The sequence below is a fragment of the Crocodylus siamensis genome, chromosome 7 (genome assembly GCF_052110815.1).
Source record: "Crocodylus siamensis isolate JL-2025a chromosome 7, ASM5211081v1, whole genome shotgun sequence".
Taxonomy (NCBI): domain Eukaryota; kingdom Metazoa; phylum Chordata; order Crocodylia; family Crocodylidae; genus Crocodylus; species Crocodylus siamensis.
The window spans coordinates 79,496,810-79,511,848 of NC_143401.1; the positions used below are offsets into that span (position 1 = coordinate 79,496,810).

General features: G+C 43.2%; 1 protein-coding gene across 3 annotated transcripts in view; it reads left to right on the plus strand.

Annotated features, from left to right (window-relative positions):
* The first annotated feature begins 485 nt into the window (after positions 1-485).
* CTBP2 (C-terminal binding protein 2) overlaps positions 486-15,039 on the plus strand; it is a 260,667-nt gene continuing 246,113 nt past the window's right edge. For all 3 annotated transcript variants that reach the window (XM_090057531.1, XM_090057530.1, XM_090057532.1), the window contains exon 1: positions 486-769. The gene's annotated coding sequence lies outside the window, so the exon portion shown is untranslated. The remainder of the gene's footprint in view (positions 770-15,039) is intronic.

Here is a 15,039-nt window from a genome sequence, read left to right on the forward strand (position 1 = left end):
GAGGCCGAGAAGCGACAGCCAAGCAGCTGAACGTGCCCCCGAATCCCCCTTTGCAGGGAGCACAGAGGCTTCTGCTCCAGGGGGCTGCCTGCCAGGCCCTCGGTCTCCCAGGGATGAATAGCCTGGCCATGCCCGCTGCAGGCCGCGAAGGGCCAGGGCAGGGGAGTGGGCACGCCAGGGGTGTGGGGAGGGTGGCATCCCCCGCTCCCTTGCAGTTTCCAACTTGATGTGCCAGGGCTGGCGGCAGGAGGGCGGTGGGAGCCCCCTTCCCTTCCCTTCCCCTCCCCTTTCTTCCTTGCTGCGTCTGTTTGTACTTTAGCTGATCCACTAATCCCCGGAGAGAGCCTATTTGTAGTGAGGAGTATCTGTAGGGGGCGAGGCCGGTGCATGTGGGTTTGTGTCATTGGTTTGCAAGGAGGAGACCCCGCCTCTTGCCCAAAAAAAAAAAATAAAAAAATAAAAAAAAAAAAAAGAAGCGAGAAGAAGGGAGCGAGAGGCGAGGCGAGGCGAGCGCTGCCCCCCGCTCGCTTTCTCCCCCACCCTCCGGCTCCAAGTTGCAATTGGCAGCAGCATCCTCCTCCTCCTGCCGCCCGCCCAGCGCCTTCCCCGGGGCGGGAGGAGGCGGAGGCGGAGGAGGAGGCAAGGGGGGGATTAAGTTTTTGTGCGGTGCGTGTGTGTCATTTTAAGGTGGATCTCCGGCAGCCGGAGCCCCGCGGGGCGATGCAGCGCTGAGCGCGGGGCCGGCGCTGCCCGCGGATCCGAGCACGAGGTAGGGCTGCGGCTGCGGGGTTTGGGGGGCCGGGGTTGCGGAGGGGGAGCCAGGCATAACGCGAGGACGTCTGTGGCCGCCTCCCCCTCCGCTTTTTGTTCGGCGGGAGGCGGGAGAAGTTTGCAGCTGCCCCCGGGCCGAGGGGGAGCCGGAGCCTTTTGTTGTGTCGGGCGCGCATTGTTGGCTGGGCGAGGGGCAGCATCTGCCGGAGGATTAGCGCGGGCTGCCAAAGTCTCGGCCGGGAGGAGGCAGGGGGAAGGGGAAGGGGCAGGGGCGGCTGCCCTCCTTCCCATCCCACCCATCCCATCCCACCAGCCCATCTGCCCACCCGCGCCCCGGGGTCTGTGCCCGTCCGCGGCACTTCCCGCCGCACTTGCAGCAACAATGGGAAAGTTGGGAGCCGTCCTGGCGCGAACAATGGGCAGAGTTGTTGTGCTCGTGTTATTCCTCAGCGCTGGGTGCGGAGGGGCAGCGGCGGCGGCGGCGGCGGCGGCGGCGGGCCGGGGGAGGCTCCCTCCCAGGGCAGGCGTGTCCGGGGAAGGCAGGCGCGGGCAGCTCCCTGGTGCAGGCCGTGCCGGCCTCCCTCCCCTTTCGCAGTGCTGAGGGGGGGCTGGCAATGCAGCCCAGGGCCACGAGTCGCCCCTCATGGATACGCAGGCCCTGCAAAAAAAAAAAAAAAAAAAGAAGAAGATGCAGCCAGTCACTTAGCAACTCCTCTGGCTACAGTAGAGATTTGTGTGTGACAGCACCCCGCACCCTCCCCAGGCATCTCCTCTAGGCTGTGTTGGAAGAGAAATCTAGTGCTTTTTCACTAAGCCCGTGTTTAGCAAAGTTGAGCGGCTGTTTTCCACTGCTGATTTCCAAGAGAGCAATCCCCCCTGTCCCACTGCACAGGAAGATTTACCTGCTGGTGGAATCACCTTAACTCCTGGTTGGGGGGGTTATTTTTCTTCCCCCCCCCCCCCCGTGGCTGCAACTAAATCTCTGCTTTCATTCATTCGCATCTCTGTGCTGTGAAATACTCTCCCAGCTTTTTTTTTTTTTGCCCCCATGCAGAATTGTTACTTGCAGGCTCTGGACTTTCGTATTTGTTCACATCACACCGACAAAAGCAAAATTACGTTTCACTGAGCATTTGCAGAGCGGCAGCACTAAAGCGTGTTGGTTTAAAGCTCGTTACGCGGTATAATTCGGTCTGAAAGAGCTTATTCTTTTAACAAGAACTAACTGCATGTGGAGTAGTCTTTTGTCTTTCAATCGAGATGCACTCCTAAGGTAAACCCTGGATGTGGCTTAATGTTTGATACCCTGCCTGATGCTGAGGTGTTCTCTTTATTATGTAAAGGAGGAAAGTGTAAGGAGATGAAGATTTCAAAGTAATACAGGAAAAGTCACTTCTTTCAAATGTGCTTATAATTGCCATTGAAGGTGCATGCAACCAATGAATGCATGTAGCCCCAATTAAACCACTTTAATCATTCACACTTGATCAAGTATAACCTGACCAGACAAAAGAAATAAGCATTTACAGTTCTGTAATGCATTGATTGATATTGTATACCTGCTAATCATATATTTTTGGTAATGGTTAATTACCTTTCAGTAGAATAAAGGATGCCTACTGCCGATTAGTTTTAGTGACCACTTATTCACGAACAGGGGCGGTTTACCAGTAGGTATAAAAGAGTGGTTATTGCACATATTTAGAGCTTGGTTTATTTAAGCACAGTGAATAAAATATATGATAGACAATATATCCAGTGACAGAATGCTTTTGTTACTGTTTTCTTCACATAAAGGTGATGACCTGCTTTAGCATTCTTTAAAGGTCCTTTTAACAAGCAGAATTGAAGACAGTCTCATTATAGCAGTGTGTGTTCAGAATACTATGAGGCATTTATGAATGCAGAGGTGATTGTTGTATCAGAGACATTTCAATTACGCATACTCGAGTAAAAAATTTTATTTGTAGTAATGTCATGAGTGTGTGTGTTGTAATCTTAAAGCTGATTTGTCTTTAGTCTTCACTGGGTTGGGCAAATAATGGGTACAGTTATACACAGTATTCTGTTTTTTAAAAGCTGAATTTTTATTTGGTATTACCAAACTTACGAAAAGAACAGTTTTAAAGTGACTATAAATGCTAATATAGAACAGCCTGTTAATATTTGAAATTTTCAGTGAAGACCTGGTATTGTTAGTGCCAGACAGTATTTTTTAGAAAGGAGGTTTTTATTTTTGAAAGCTTTTGCAAAACACACCTGTTAGTCATTATGAGGTGCGGGCTTAGCCAACACAGATGTATGTATAAGGCAGTAAAAAAAAAAAAACAACAAAAAAAATTGCACACAATTACTTGGTTGATTTCACTTCCTTTTATCATCATTGAGTACACAATTTTACTTTTAAAATTTAGGTCATTCCTAAAACAATAAGTATAGTTCATCTAGTGAAGAAGGGAAAATATGTACATGTTTTGAAATAAGAGCACAATCCTTTTTTTTTTTTTTTTTTTTTTTTACTTGCCAAAGAATTTAGGAATTACGTAGTTTGTTAGTACAAAGAAAGAGTAGGGTTATTGCAAAGCTCTATAGAGTAAAAATCCCATTTTTCCCTTTTACAATCAACCCTCAAAGCTTTTAAAGCCAGTTTTCTTTATGGCGTATGCTATTTAGAATCCATGAGGTTCAGCTGAATAGGATACCTCACATAGAATGACATCCCACAGAGTTCTAGTACCACAATGCTATTTGCTAACAGTTCACTCTTATCATGAATCATTTTTGAAGGCAAAGTTATACCCTTTGCACTTATGCTTTTCCTAAATGGAAAATTTTCAAAGGAGTTTACAGTAATGGTAGAATGGTGGCACTAGCTTTCATTTTTAACACTGTCATTTCAATATAGAGAAGTTGTCACCATAATATATGTGAGCCTGTCCTGGGTCCCAGTGTTAATAATCTTTGAATCAGTAAAAACATCAGCCTAAATGTACAATGGCCTAGACACCAGCTACAAATATACATTCATTAAGCCTATGGTTGGTGAAGGAAATTTGTCAGGCTGGATAGAGTTCAAATAACACTCTTGCAGTTCAGTTAACATTTCTGTAAGACTTGTGTACAATATGCTTTTAAAGTAATTAAAAAAAAATTGAATCATGGTTTGCTTGTCCCATTGGATAGGGTAAGCTAGCTTTAACTAGAAGTGACAAAGTGCAGCACATTTTTTATGAGTGTCATTTGCTAGCAATGACAGTTAGACATGACTTATGCAAAAGGAGTGGGAGTGCTTCTGGAAACTTAAGCTATTGAAAAATTTTGCTGTAGACTTCCTAAAATACTGGACTGTGACATTATCATACAGCTTGAAAGGAGCAGCATTTACACTCCGTATCTGGTATGTGTTCATCAAACTGCACTTATTAAACTAGGTTAAATTGCTAGAGAATATATTCAGTAGTACTGATGTTCCTAAGTTGGTATAATTATTACTGCCTAGATCAGCGGTGTTTAACCTCTGGCCCACGAGCTGACTCTGGCATATGGGGCTTTGTCATCTGGCCCACTGGATTCCTCACAGGTCCACAGTCAAGCCAGTTACTATTGCCACCACTCCCCTGCATGACAGGAGCTGTCCCCAGGCACCCCAAGAGATCGATGCCCCCCTATTCTAGGGCAGTTTGCCCTTATTTGACTGCAACGCTTGGTGAATTGGTGTAAAAATGCTGGAGGCTACTCATTTGTGACCATGGTGTTCTGGGCCAATTACACTATTCCGAACCATCCCTACACTGTGTCCCATGCCTTGCAGACAGCATCCGAATACTTTACTACTCTCCTGGCCCCTCATGGGGCTACACTTGGCTTCTGGGCCACACAGGCCTCAGGTCCCCGTAAGTGGACATTAGCCCCTCACTGGACCATACTCCACCCCCTGCTGCCCCCACATCTCTGGGCCTTTCACCCCTCAGGCCTCAGATCCCACTCGGTGGCAGCATTCCCTCTAAACTGTGCAGTGTATGTGGCTGCACAAACACACTCATGCTGTGCTGGTAGGCGTGCCCGCACAGCTGCGTAGGCCATACAGCTTAGAGGGAACGCCGCTCGGTGGCCCTTGGCCCCAAGACTTTCCCTCTACAAGGCAACCCACAAGGCAGTAGAGGCTGAAGCTTTATAGTGCCCCATCCTCGCCTTTCACTGGGGAGGCACAGGTGTGGCATTTCCTGGGGGCTGCTCCACCACAAGCAGTCCCATCACACCATCCAACCCCAGCAGGGTGCAGCTTCAGGCCTTGTCCAGGACCCGAAGGAACTTCTTCCATCCCCATAATTCCTACCCTGACCTCCAGATGTTCCAGGAGCTGCAGTCTTTTTGGCTAGGAAATGTTGCTCTTCAGGCTCCCCAGGTGTAACTGCCAGCCCTGGTCCCAGGGTCTGGGCTTATACTGTCCCTGCCCAGCCCTCCTCCAATCAGGCAATCCTCTGCAGTTGGGTGACCACCTAATTTGGGCCTGAACCCACCTGCCAGCTGCTCCACAGCCCAGCTGATGTTCTTAAAGTGGCAGGCACAAACAGTTCATTGCTACACTGCTGCCAAATTTCTGGACCTGTAAGGAGTGCCATAGGGCAGATGATATGGCCCTGCCTGCTGCATTTCACCAGTGCATGGGATTGCTCCTGGCTAGATCTAGTGCATGGAGCCAGGTTGACATGCAGGGTTGAGTGGGTGCACTGGGTTGCATTCGTGGATTGATCCTTTAAACTGACCCCAAACTGGATCAAGCCTACTTGACCAGCCCTTGCCACTAATCCAGATCATGGGGCTGAAAGGTTGAGCAGCACTGGTCTAGATCATTGATGTTTCATGGAATATATGAGAGAATTTCTTCTTATAAATTTACGGTTCATCTTTGAGGACGTATTGGATTACTTGTTATAGCTTCAGGACAGTATTCTGAAGTGTTCACTGAGTTTTTGGTTCCTGATTTAATGCAGACTAACCAGATGTGAGTGATAGTTCTTTAATTCTGGGTCTGCTTCTGCTCCCACTGGAGCCAGAATTTCCCATTGATTTCAGCAGAAGAAAGATCTGACCCTCAAATCTTTTGCCCTGTCTGTACAACCCACATAAAATACAAACTTCAAGTTTTAAAATCTAATTATTATTGTATGGTGAGCATTTGGTCTTTTGACTGTTGAAAGGAAGTGTCCTGGAGATTCAAGACAATAAAGAATAGGAAGAGAGTGGGGCTTTTGTTAATGTGGAGCGTCAGCAGCAGAAACGGAGGGACAGTCTAATCCCTCTTTCTTCCATCCGCAGGGAATGTGAAAATCTTGGGGGTGAAGTCCTGGTTAGTGCCAGAGAAGTCGCTGGGAGTTACCTTTGGCCTAAGTATAACATGATTTCACTCCAGAAATTACAATTTTGAGTGGTGCTTGCATTTTATAACCTGATACTTTAAGATATGAGTCCAAAGCATACTCTGTCATGTGATGAGTGTGTATAGTTTTAAAAAAACTCCAAGTAAACATATCTCTTATTCATTCTGTATTTCCATTGCAGTCCATTTTGTTTCTTTCTGTACTGCCAAAGGAAGTAGAAACAAAGATAAGATTGAGAAAAATAAAGGCAAAAATGAGTATCCTGTCCAGAAGGAAATTTATTGACTGAGACCTTGTAGCTTTCTCCAGTTTGTTTGTATGGTACCTACCTACCTCCTCGCATTGTCCAAGTTTCAGTTTCTTTCTGTTGAGAACATCTTCAAGCAGAAGACATTAAGTGCTGACCATGCTTATTCACTATTTTGCTTATCTGAAGAATCTGCTGAAAAGGGCTAGATAGAGGCTTCTCTTGAAACCAGCAGAACTTTTTGGTATGCAAAGGCAGCACACCCAAATTGGTAATTTGGCTGTCATGATGATGGTTTTTGCAATGTAGACATAAATCCAGGGGGAATTGGAGCAAAACCACAAACTCATTTCACATAAGAAACCATTCTAGTTAGGAATAGTGCTTATATTTTCCACTGGCATTCATTATATTAAGAATTATTTGCTTTTCTGGAGGTTGTATTTCGCCAGGATTAGACAACTGCTGGTTGTTTTCCCAGCTGACGTCATAATCCTGCATGTGATATCACATTTGGTTTGTCAGGATAGTGATTGATGATTTTGATTCTGTTTCTAAAGAAACAGAAAATTATGGTTTCTTCTGTGAGAATAAACAACAGAAAAGATGAATGCCTAAGAAACAAAAATCCTGTTTTCTTGGTACGAACCTTATCGAAAAAGCAAGGAGAATATGTGTAGGCAGTGTAAGATAGCAGATAAGTAATTGTTCTGAACTAGAATGTGTTGCAAGTTTTTCAGGAAACATCAGCAACTTCTTCGAATCTCTTTTTAAAATTAATGTTTTTGCAGTTCTTTGAAAAACGTAACCTGCTGTGTAAGTGATAACTGGTATTAATGGTTGCATCCATGCTCAGCCTGCTGCCTGGGCAGCTGAGCTGTGGGTGAAGGTTCACAGTCCTGTGGGGCGATGGTTGTGGGAATGATGAGGAAAAACGCTCTTCCATCCTTCCAGGCCATGACAGCTTCCCGCAGAGATCCTGAGATTTGTGACCGTCTCTGGAATGTGTGTAGGTCTGTGTCGTTGGCTCTGCTCCCACCTCCCTGCGAAAGGCAGATGACCTTCTGCTGCAGGTCAGAGCTCCATGGTATGCAGGAGGTTTGCATCCTTGTGTGGCCTCTGCTACTCATATAGTGCAACCACATTGTTTCCAGTGTGTTAAGAGCCTTCTGTGCATTGTGTGTGGGAGGTAGAGGCAAATTTGCCCCTCTGTTCCCTGCATTTGAAGCTTTATCTGGAACAGCTTTATTCAGATACTTTGCTGTATGTGTCTCCCTTCACCTTAAATATTATGAGGTTGTATTTTGGTTGGTTAAGTTTGGTTGACTTGATCTGCCTAGGACTTTTCCTAGAAGTAAACTGCTTAGAAAAAATCTGAGCATGGGAAGAAGTTTCTGTGAAAATGCTGGTAAAATTGAAACCCATATCTGGCCTGTTATGCCTTGTGTGTGCCTCAGTCTTTTTTCCCCCCTAATCTTCTACAAGATTATTTTACACTTCATTGAAAAGAATAAAACTGAAATATCTGGAGGAAAAAAAATCCACTGTGAGACTAAGCTGCCAGGTTGAAAATCTAGTATCCATATCTGAATTTCATTAGGAGTTAGCAATGATCGGATACACAGGTTGGTTTTGGGCCCATTTCAAGTGGTAACAGGTGACTTCTTCAGTTATAGACTGTTTTACATGAACAGAAAAGCCATTGCTAGCTTTGTAGTCAGTATTTTCTTCCCAGTACCAGAGCTGTGGTGACATCAAGGAGCTCCATTAGCAGTAAACCAGTCACTTCCTTCACTCTCTTTAATGAAATAGTTAACATTAACATACATTATTCAGAAGAGGAATAATTTTTAGCGCAAAAGAATAACATTGTTAGTAGCTTCATTCAGATGCAAAAAATTACTTAACTTCAGTTTTGACCTACTGAAGATAGACCTTCTATGTCTACTGTGTGTTGTATGTGGATTACCGGTGCTGGGTTTATGTTTAGTTTGGGAAAGGGAATGGCGGGGGGAGTAATTTGCTGTGTAACCTGGGTTAAGCCACTTCACTGCTCATTTGTTTAGACCAGTAGGGCCAACCTTTTTTGGCAGGTATGCCACACGTTAGTTCTGTACCTTCCCCAGTGCCACTCTGATCCCCTTCCCCTACCTGCTCTGCTCCCAGCCCTGTGCTCCCTGCCTTTTCTGCTGCTTTGCTTTCTGCTTCATGCCCTGTCTGCTGCTATGCTGCCTGTCCCCTTCCCAGTCTGCTCTATGCTACACACAGAGGCTGCCAGTGCCCTTGAACCACTTGAAGCACCCAAGTCAAAGGTTGGCCACCCTTAGTTAAGTACCTTGGATGATTAACAGAAGGTAAAAAGCTCTGATGTAGATGTTCCTTAGGTGTTTGAATGGCAAACTTGTCAACTCTTGCCAGTTTTGGTTGGGGTTTTTTTGGTGAATGATAGGATTTTGGTTTAATTAGATGGTGTTTTGCGATGATGTCAGAAGCTTCAGCTCCTTTATGGGTTTTTATCCCTGTCTCAGAAAGCACCCCATGCAGCAGTGGTACCCACATCACCACTCTTCCCCGCTCTTCTCAGCGGCTGACACCATCCTGACAGGAGAGGGCTCAGGTTGGCCTTTCTCCTTTGCACCTTCTTGTGGCTCAGGCGATGGCTCTTCTCTGCCTCGTCTCCCTTCTGCAACACTAGGTGCAGGAAGTTGAAAGGGGACCCCACAGCAGCTGCCTCTCATTGCCTCTGGGATCTGAAGGAGATGTAAAGATGAGGCTGGGGTTGGAAGGATCAGAAGTGATACAAGATGCTTGCAGAATTGATAGGAGCCTGCGAGACGGACAGACTTGAGAACAGAGGTGGGGTTTGAGGGCATAATTAATAAATGGATGGGATGGGCAGTTGTAAGCGAGAGCGGCATTGTAGGGGTCAGAAGTGCTGTACTCACGTCACTTGTAAGAGTGGCTAGCATTGATTGTGAAACACATGTTGGGGATGATATTGTGGGGGGTCTGAGTCTTGATTTTTTTTTATCCTCTGTGGTTGGCTTGGACCCTTGGTTAAGATCCATAAGTGCTACTGTGATACGGAGAACAATGTAGACTGGGTTCTCAGAGGTTTTTTGACCCTTGACCAAACGTGTTGCTGTAGGTAATGGTACATTTTTATTTAATTTAGTGGCATGTGGTACAGCCTCCTGTTTTCTTGCTTTGTTCCTTGGGTGCACTGCTATGACCAGGACACTGCCACACAGGTCAGAGAGCATCTTATGAATGGTGAAATGTTATGCCTAGGGGACTCATTCCAGGCATGTACATGGGAAGACATATTTTACTCTTTTTATAATAACACCTTTAAAATGTTTTTTGTGTAATTCTGATTGATGAACCTTGTAAAATACATGGTCTTTTGGGAGGAATAGAAGTAAGCATCTGGCAAAAATAAATGCTGTTTGGCGATGGTGAGATAAATTTAGTTTAAAAAGACCCTAACAAGTCAACAGTGGATTTGAATAAGTAATATTTTTGTTGTATTTATTTGAAGTGATGCTTCCCTGACTTTCAAATGAGCTTAGTCACGGCCAGTGCCCTGATTCCTCAGTCAGATTTAGGTGGGTAGCTCATTGTGATTCAGTGAAGAGTCTCATAATATCTTTTCAGGCACATGAGTTTGTCCCTCTTCGACCAACTTGAAAATCAAGGGCCCCTAGTTTGGCCGTCTCTGAACTTTTCTTTTTACACAGGGGAAAAGTAGCCTCATTTGGGCACAACGAGTGATGATGGCTTATTAAAAAAAGGTGTTGGAATAATGTCAATAATTTGATCTTTCAGATGCAGAAGGCTGCACTTGCTCTTGGATGTGTAAACTTGGGTAATGTTGTCAAACAATCAATTGCTATTTACTTGTGACAGCGCATACCAATTATTACTTAAATAGACCCCTGAAGCATAGTGTGGTGAAAGAATGCATGGAGTGGAGACATGGTGTTTATGAGAAACCAGATCTTTAGCAAGGGAAAAAATATGAACTGATTCTCTGGTACTCAAAATAAATATGAAATGATGGCTGTCCACTGCTTTTTAGGAGCCATTACGGTGGCTTATGTGCTAAGGAAGTTTCACAAAGCCTTGGAAAATTCCAGAATGAGCTGATATAGCTTTGACAGATATAGCACAATACTTTTATTTTATTTATTTTATTTTTAGATATTTATGTGTGGTGGGTTGCAAGAGGGATGGACAAGGATCTTATTTCTTGAGACCCCAAATTGCCCATTGACTTGAAGAGGATCCTTGTTCTGATGCTTTGAGCGCAGCTGACTGGTTGAATGAATGGTCTTCATCATCATAAAGGGGAGAAAATAACCCTTTCTAGCAGAAATGATAGTTAAGCAAATAATTGGCTTGTTCACAAAAATTCTGCATTGCATTATTGATTAATCCAGTGTCATCTCATGTCCTGATCCCATCGTGCTCTGAGAGAGATGTCTGTTTATATTTTATGGAAATTGCTTTAAAGAAACTCCTTTCTTCTTAATATAAGACTCTTCTTAGATTTAGTTTATTTTTGTTATTTGCAAGAACAGTAACAACACTAGAAACAAGAGTGTTCACTTGTTTTTTGGGTTTTATTTTTTTTTGCATATTTCATTTGCTTCCTTTCTGTTTTTATCTAAACTGTGTATGTGCAACAACATTTATAAAGAAATATGATGTCTGCTTGGCCTATGTATTCCTCCAAAATCTGATGCAGTGCAAAGTATTCTTGGCAGGTAAAACCTGTGGGTGATATTTCAGAATAAAAGGTTTTAATTAAAATTTGCTTTCCTGGGTCTCCTTCTAGAGACCATGTCTCGATGATGAGTGAATTTATTGGTAGCAATTTCTGCTTGGCAGCCTAGTGCTAACATCTTCATCCTGGCTTAATTTTGGCTTTAGTATCAGCAGTAGAAACTTATGCATTCAGAAATGTTTTGGGTTTTTTTGGCTTTAAGAAGCAGTGGAAAATAGATTGGGGGAAAGAGGACAGTGATTCTCCCTGCACCCCCCACCCTCGCCCTATCCTTTCAAAGAGAAGGGCAAAGGGAAAAGCCCTGTTTCTGTCAACAACCATAACTGGCAGATTGGAGACTAGATTCTCTGCTTTTTTGTCATCAGTTAGGAACAGAGTTCCTCCTTACTGGATTAAACAAGAAGGAGGGGTTATACCATTCCTAATGCCAAAGGTTGAGCACTAGTGCATTTTCTATATGTGGGAGTAGATCCCATCTTTCTTCCCTTCAGGTAGGAGAAAATTGTTCACTCTTTTCATTCTTCTTGCTTCTAGGATGTGTTGGATATTCTTTCTTCTGCTGGTGGGAGAAGGAGACGCTTTTCCTTTTTAGGGAAATAATTGGCGAGCACCACTCCTGCAATTCCAAACACTGTGGGCATTTGTACACATGCATGTGTCGCAGCTTCGGTTGCTTTTAAAAGTTGCGGCATATGCATTTGTGTAAATGGCAAAATGTGCGTCAGCACTGAGAAAATGGCGGCAGAGCACTTTTGAACTAAAACACGGGAAAGGTGTTTTAGTTCAAAAGTATACCGCCTCCGTTTTCTGCACGCTGACACACATTTTGCCATTTATACAAATGGATGCAACACAGTGCCGGGCCTGTCAGCTTGTGTGCTCTGCAGACTCAATTAATCGAGTTTGTTCTGATGTGCTGGATTCCCAGTGCGTCCAAGCAGACAGAAGTACATGTATAAATGCCCTGTGGAACTAAACTGGCATGGTGTAATCACTCGGGCATTGCTATTCTAATGCATTCAGCTGGGGTTAGGACTTGTGTGTCTGGCCTAGAAAGGGGAAGTCCCAGAACTTGTATGTGAATTTTGTCCTGCAAATTGCATAATCCTGCCAGTACTTGAGTTTGTCGTACTAGATATCTCTGGTTATTGATTAGGGACCTCACCTGTTCTGCTGTGCAGACAGGATTTGGGGGCACTGAGGGGATGAGCCTTTAGAGCTCTACTTTTGTCTGGTGCAGTTATAATGCATGGAGAAAAAAGTCTTGAGAATGTGAGTGTAGTTGACAGAAAGCAGTAGCTTCAAAATTAGGGTTTAAACTATCTTTGACCTCCTCTTCTTGTTTCTAGTTTTTGCAGAACAATGGGCAGTTTTTTACACGCTACTTCTACTGTAATATCCAGTGCAAACAGGGTAGGTTAACAGCAGCCTTCCCTCTTCAACTCAATTTCTTGGAATTTATCCTTTAGTTTTATGTATGTGTTGTAGGGGTGGGGAATGGATAGACAACAACTTCTTGTATGTGTGTTAGAGCATGAAGATTTAAAGATGAGCAGCAAATAAGAAATGTAATCTAAATGCATTTTTATATCTTACAGAGTAAAGACTCTTTTCAGTGTGGAGAGAGTAGTGGAAGGAATTGTTAACACCAGTCTAAACTTTGATCCCAGGCCTTTTACTTCCTCTAAAATTGGAACCAAAAATGTAGGCCAAGTATTGGAAAACTTGTTAATTGACAAATCCAGACTGATAAGATTAGTTTGCCACATGATTACTTGTAGTTTTATATGTTATGAAGTATTCTCTGGCTTCAGCATTGTGAAATAGTTGAAACTTGCAGTCCAAACTTGTTAGTTGTGTGTGTGTGTGTGTGTGTATATTTTTGCTGTATTTAAGATGATACAAGTAGTACATACTTTTTAAGCACAGTTTTTAGATGCTTAAAATTAGATAAGTTGTTAAAATATCTACATTAACTGTAGCTTTTTTCCTTTGTTACCATATAATAGCCTTTCATTTACATGATTTTGCAACATGTATGAGAGTCTTATGAAATGCTACATTTCTAAGATTACAGAATAAAGTGGTGTCCTTTTGTACATTGCTATTATTATTATTATTATTGTCAGATTTTACATTTCACACGTGTAATTCAATAGTTGTGATCACAGAGGACCATGGTATACCCTAAAGTAAATAATCTAATGTGATACAAAGGGACCACATATTTCTGCTGCATTGGAAGCACAGATGTAGTACTTTTGTATTTCTGCATCCCATTCATGTTGTGTGATCATGCTGCAAATTATGGTATTGTAACATATGCTTGGGAACAGTATTGAGGGTACTGCAGATATCTGAATGCCTTTGAATTGCTTAACTTTTGTGTGTTGACACTGTCATTTTAATGGCTTGATAACATAGGGGGGTTTTTCCCAGGCAGTTTCTTGTGTATTATTTGAAAAGCCCAAATGTAAAAGATAAATGGGTCAGTAAGTTTTTTGGGTCATGAACAAATGAAGTATAACCAGACTTCAGGAAAAAAAAATTCTGTAAGAGCTCAAAATGCAGTTATAGGCTAGTCCACAACAAAGCGAACAGGCCTACTGTGTATTTTCTGAGACCTTATTGTTCGGAGGAGTTTCATCTGATTAACACACCAGATCTGACCTTGCTCAGAGTCTGGAATTTGACATCATTGCGGCCCATAACGGTATGCTTGCATGGTTGGTGACTGTTTCTAGTATCTTAGACGAATGAGATACTGGAAGCAGGGATCAAGCTTAGTGAGTCTCCAGACTAGTGCAGCAATGCTGGGCAAACCCTGTGAGCTGCTACTGAGCTGCTAAGGCAAGGTCTCAAGCAGATAAAATAGGATGGTAGGTGATGAGTTTTAGGAGGCTGATATAGATAAAAGATATTTGTCAGTGGTCTTGAAAAAAGAAAGCAAAGGCATTTGGTGCTCCAGTTGGATGACGATATTCCCTGAGTAAGGGGTGAAGTGTAAAGAAGACTATAGAGTCACTTGTGGTTGGAGGGGATAACGAGGCATTGACCCTGTGAGGTGCCAAACACTCCTGTTATATTGGCGAATTTAGAATCATAGAAAGATAACACCATTTTTAACATGGCTTCAGTGAGCTGATGCTACAGCTCCATATAGGATCAGACCCTTTGCCTTCTCTTTCCACAACTGGCTCTATGGTTTTCCTCCTACACTTTTTTCCTGGAATAACCTCCTCAACTCTTTAATCTCTTTCTTCCAAACTATCCTCCCAACTCCTTTTAAACATAGTTTTCTTTCCCTCACCTCCATTTTGGCCTTTATTCCGATCTCTGTTTAAAGTACATATGCATCCTTTTGGCAATGTGGGCAACTTTTCACAAGCAAGCGATGAAAAGTGGGCAGCACAAATGCAGACTAGAAGCTGTGCTTTGTGGAGCATTAATAAAGGAAGCAAAAGGACATAGAAAGAAATCTGTAGACAACATTTTTCAAGTATATTAGAAAGAAAAGGAATTCTAATAACGCCATTAGTCCATTGCAGTATGGACATGGGAGAACCATCAATAATAATGCAGAAAAGTCAGAAAGGTTCAATACATATTTTTGTTCTGTATTTCAAATGACTGATATGTTTTTATTTTTTGATGATGAAATACTTTTCAGTAACTCAGGAACATGTTAAAACAGCAACTATCAAAGTTATGTTGATATATGGTTAGTTTTCACTGAAGAATTTCACAGAAGCTAACTGAAAAACTCTCTGGGCTGTTAATGGTCATTTTCAGTAAGTCCTAGAGCATCATGGAAATTCCAGGAAACTTAGAAAAAAGTGAATGTTGAGCCA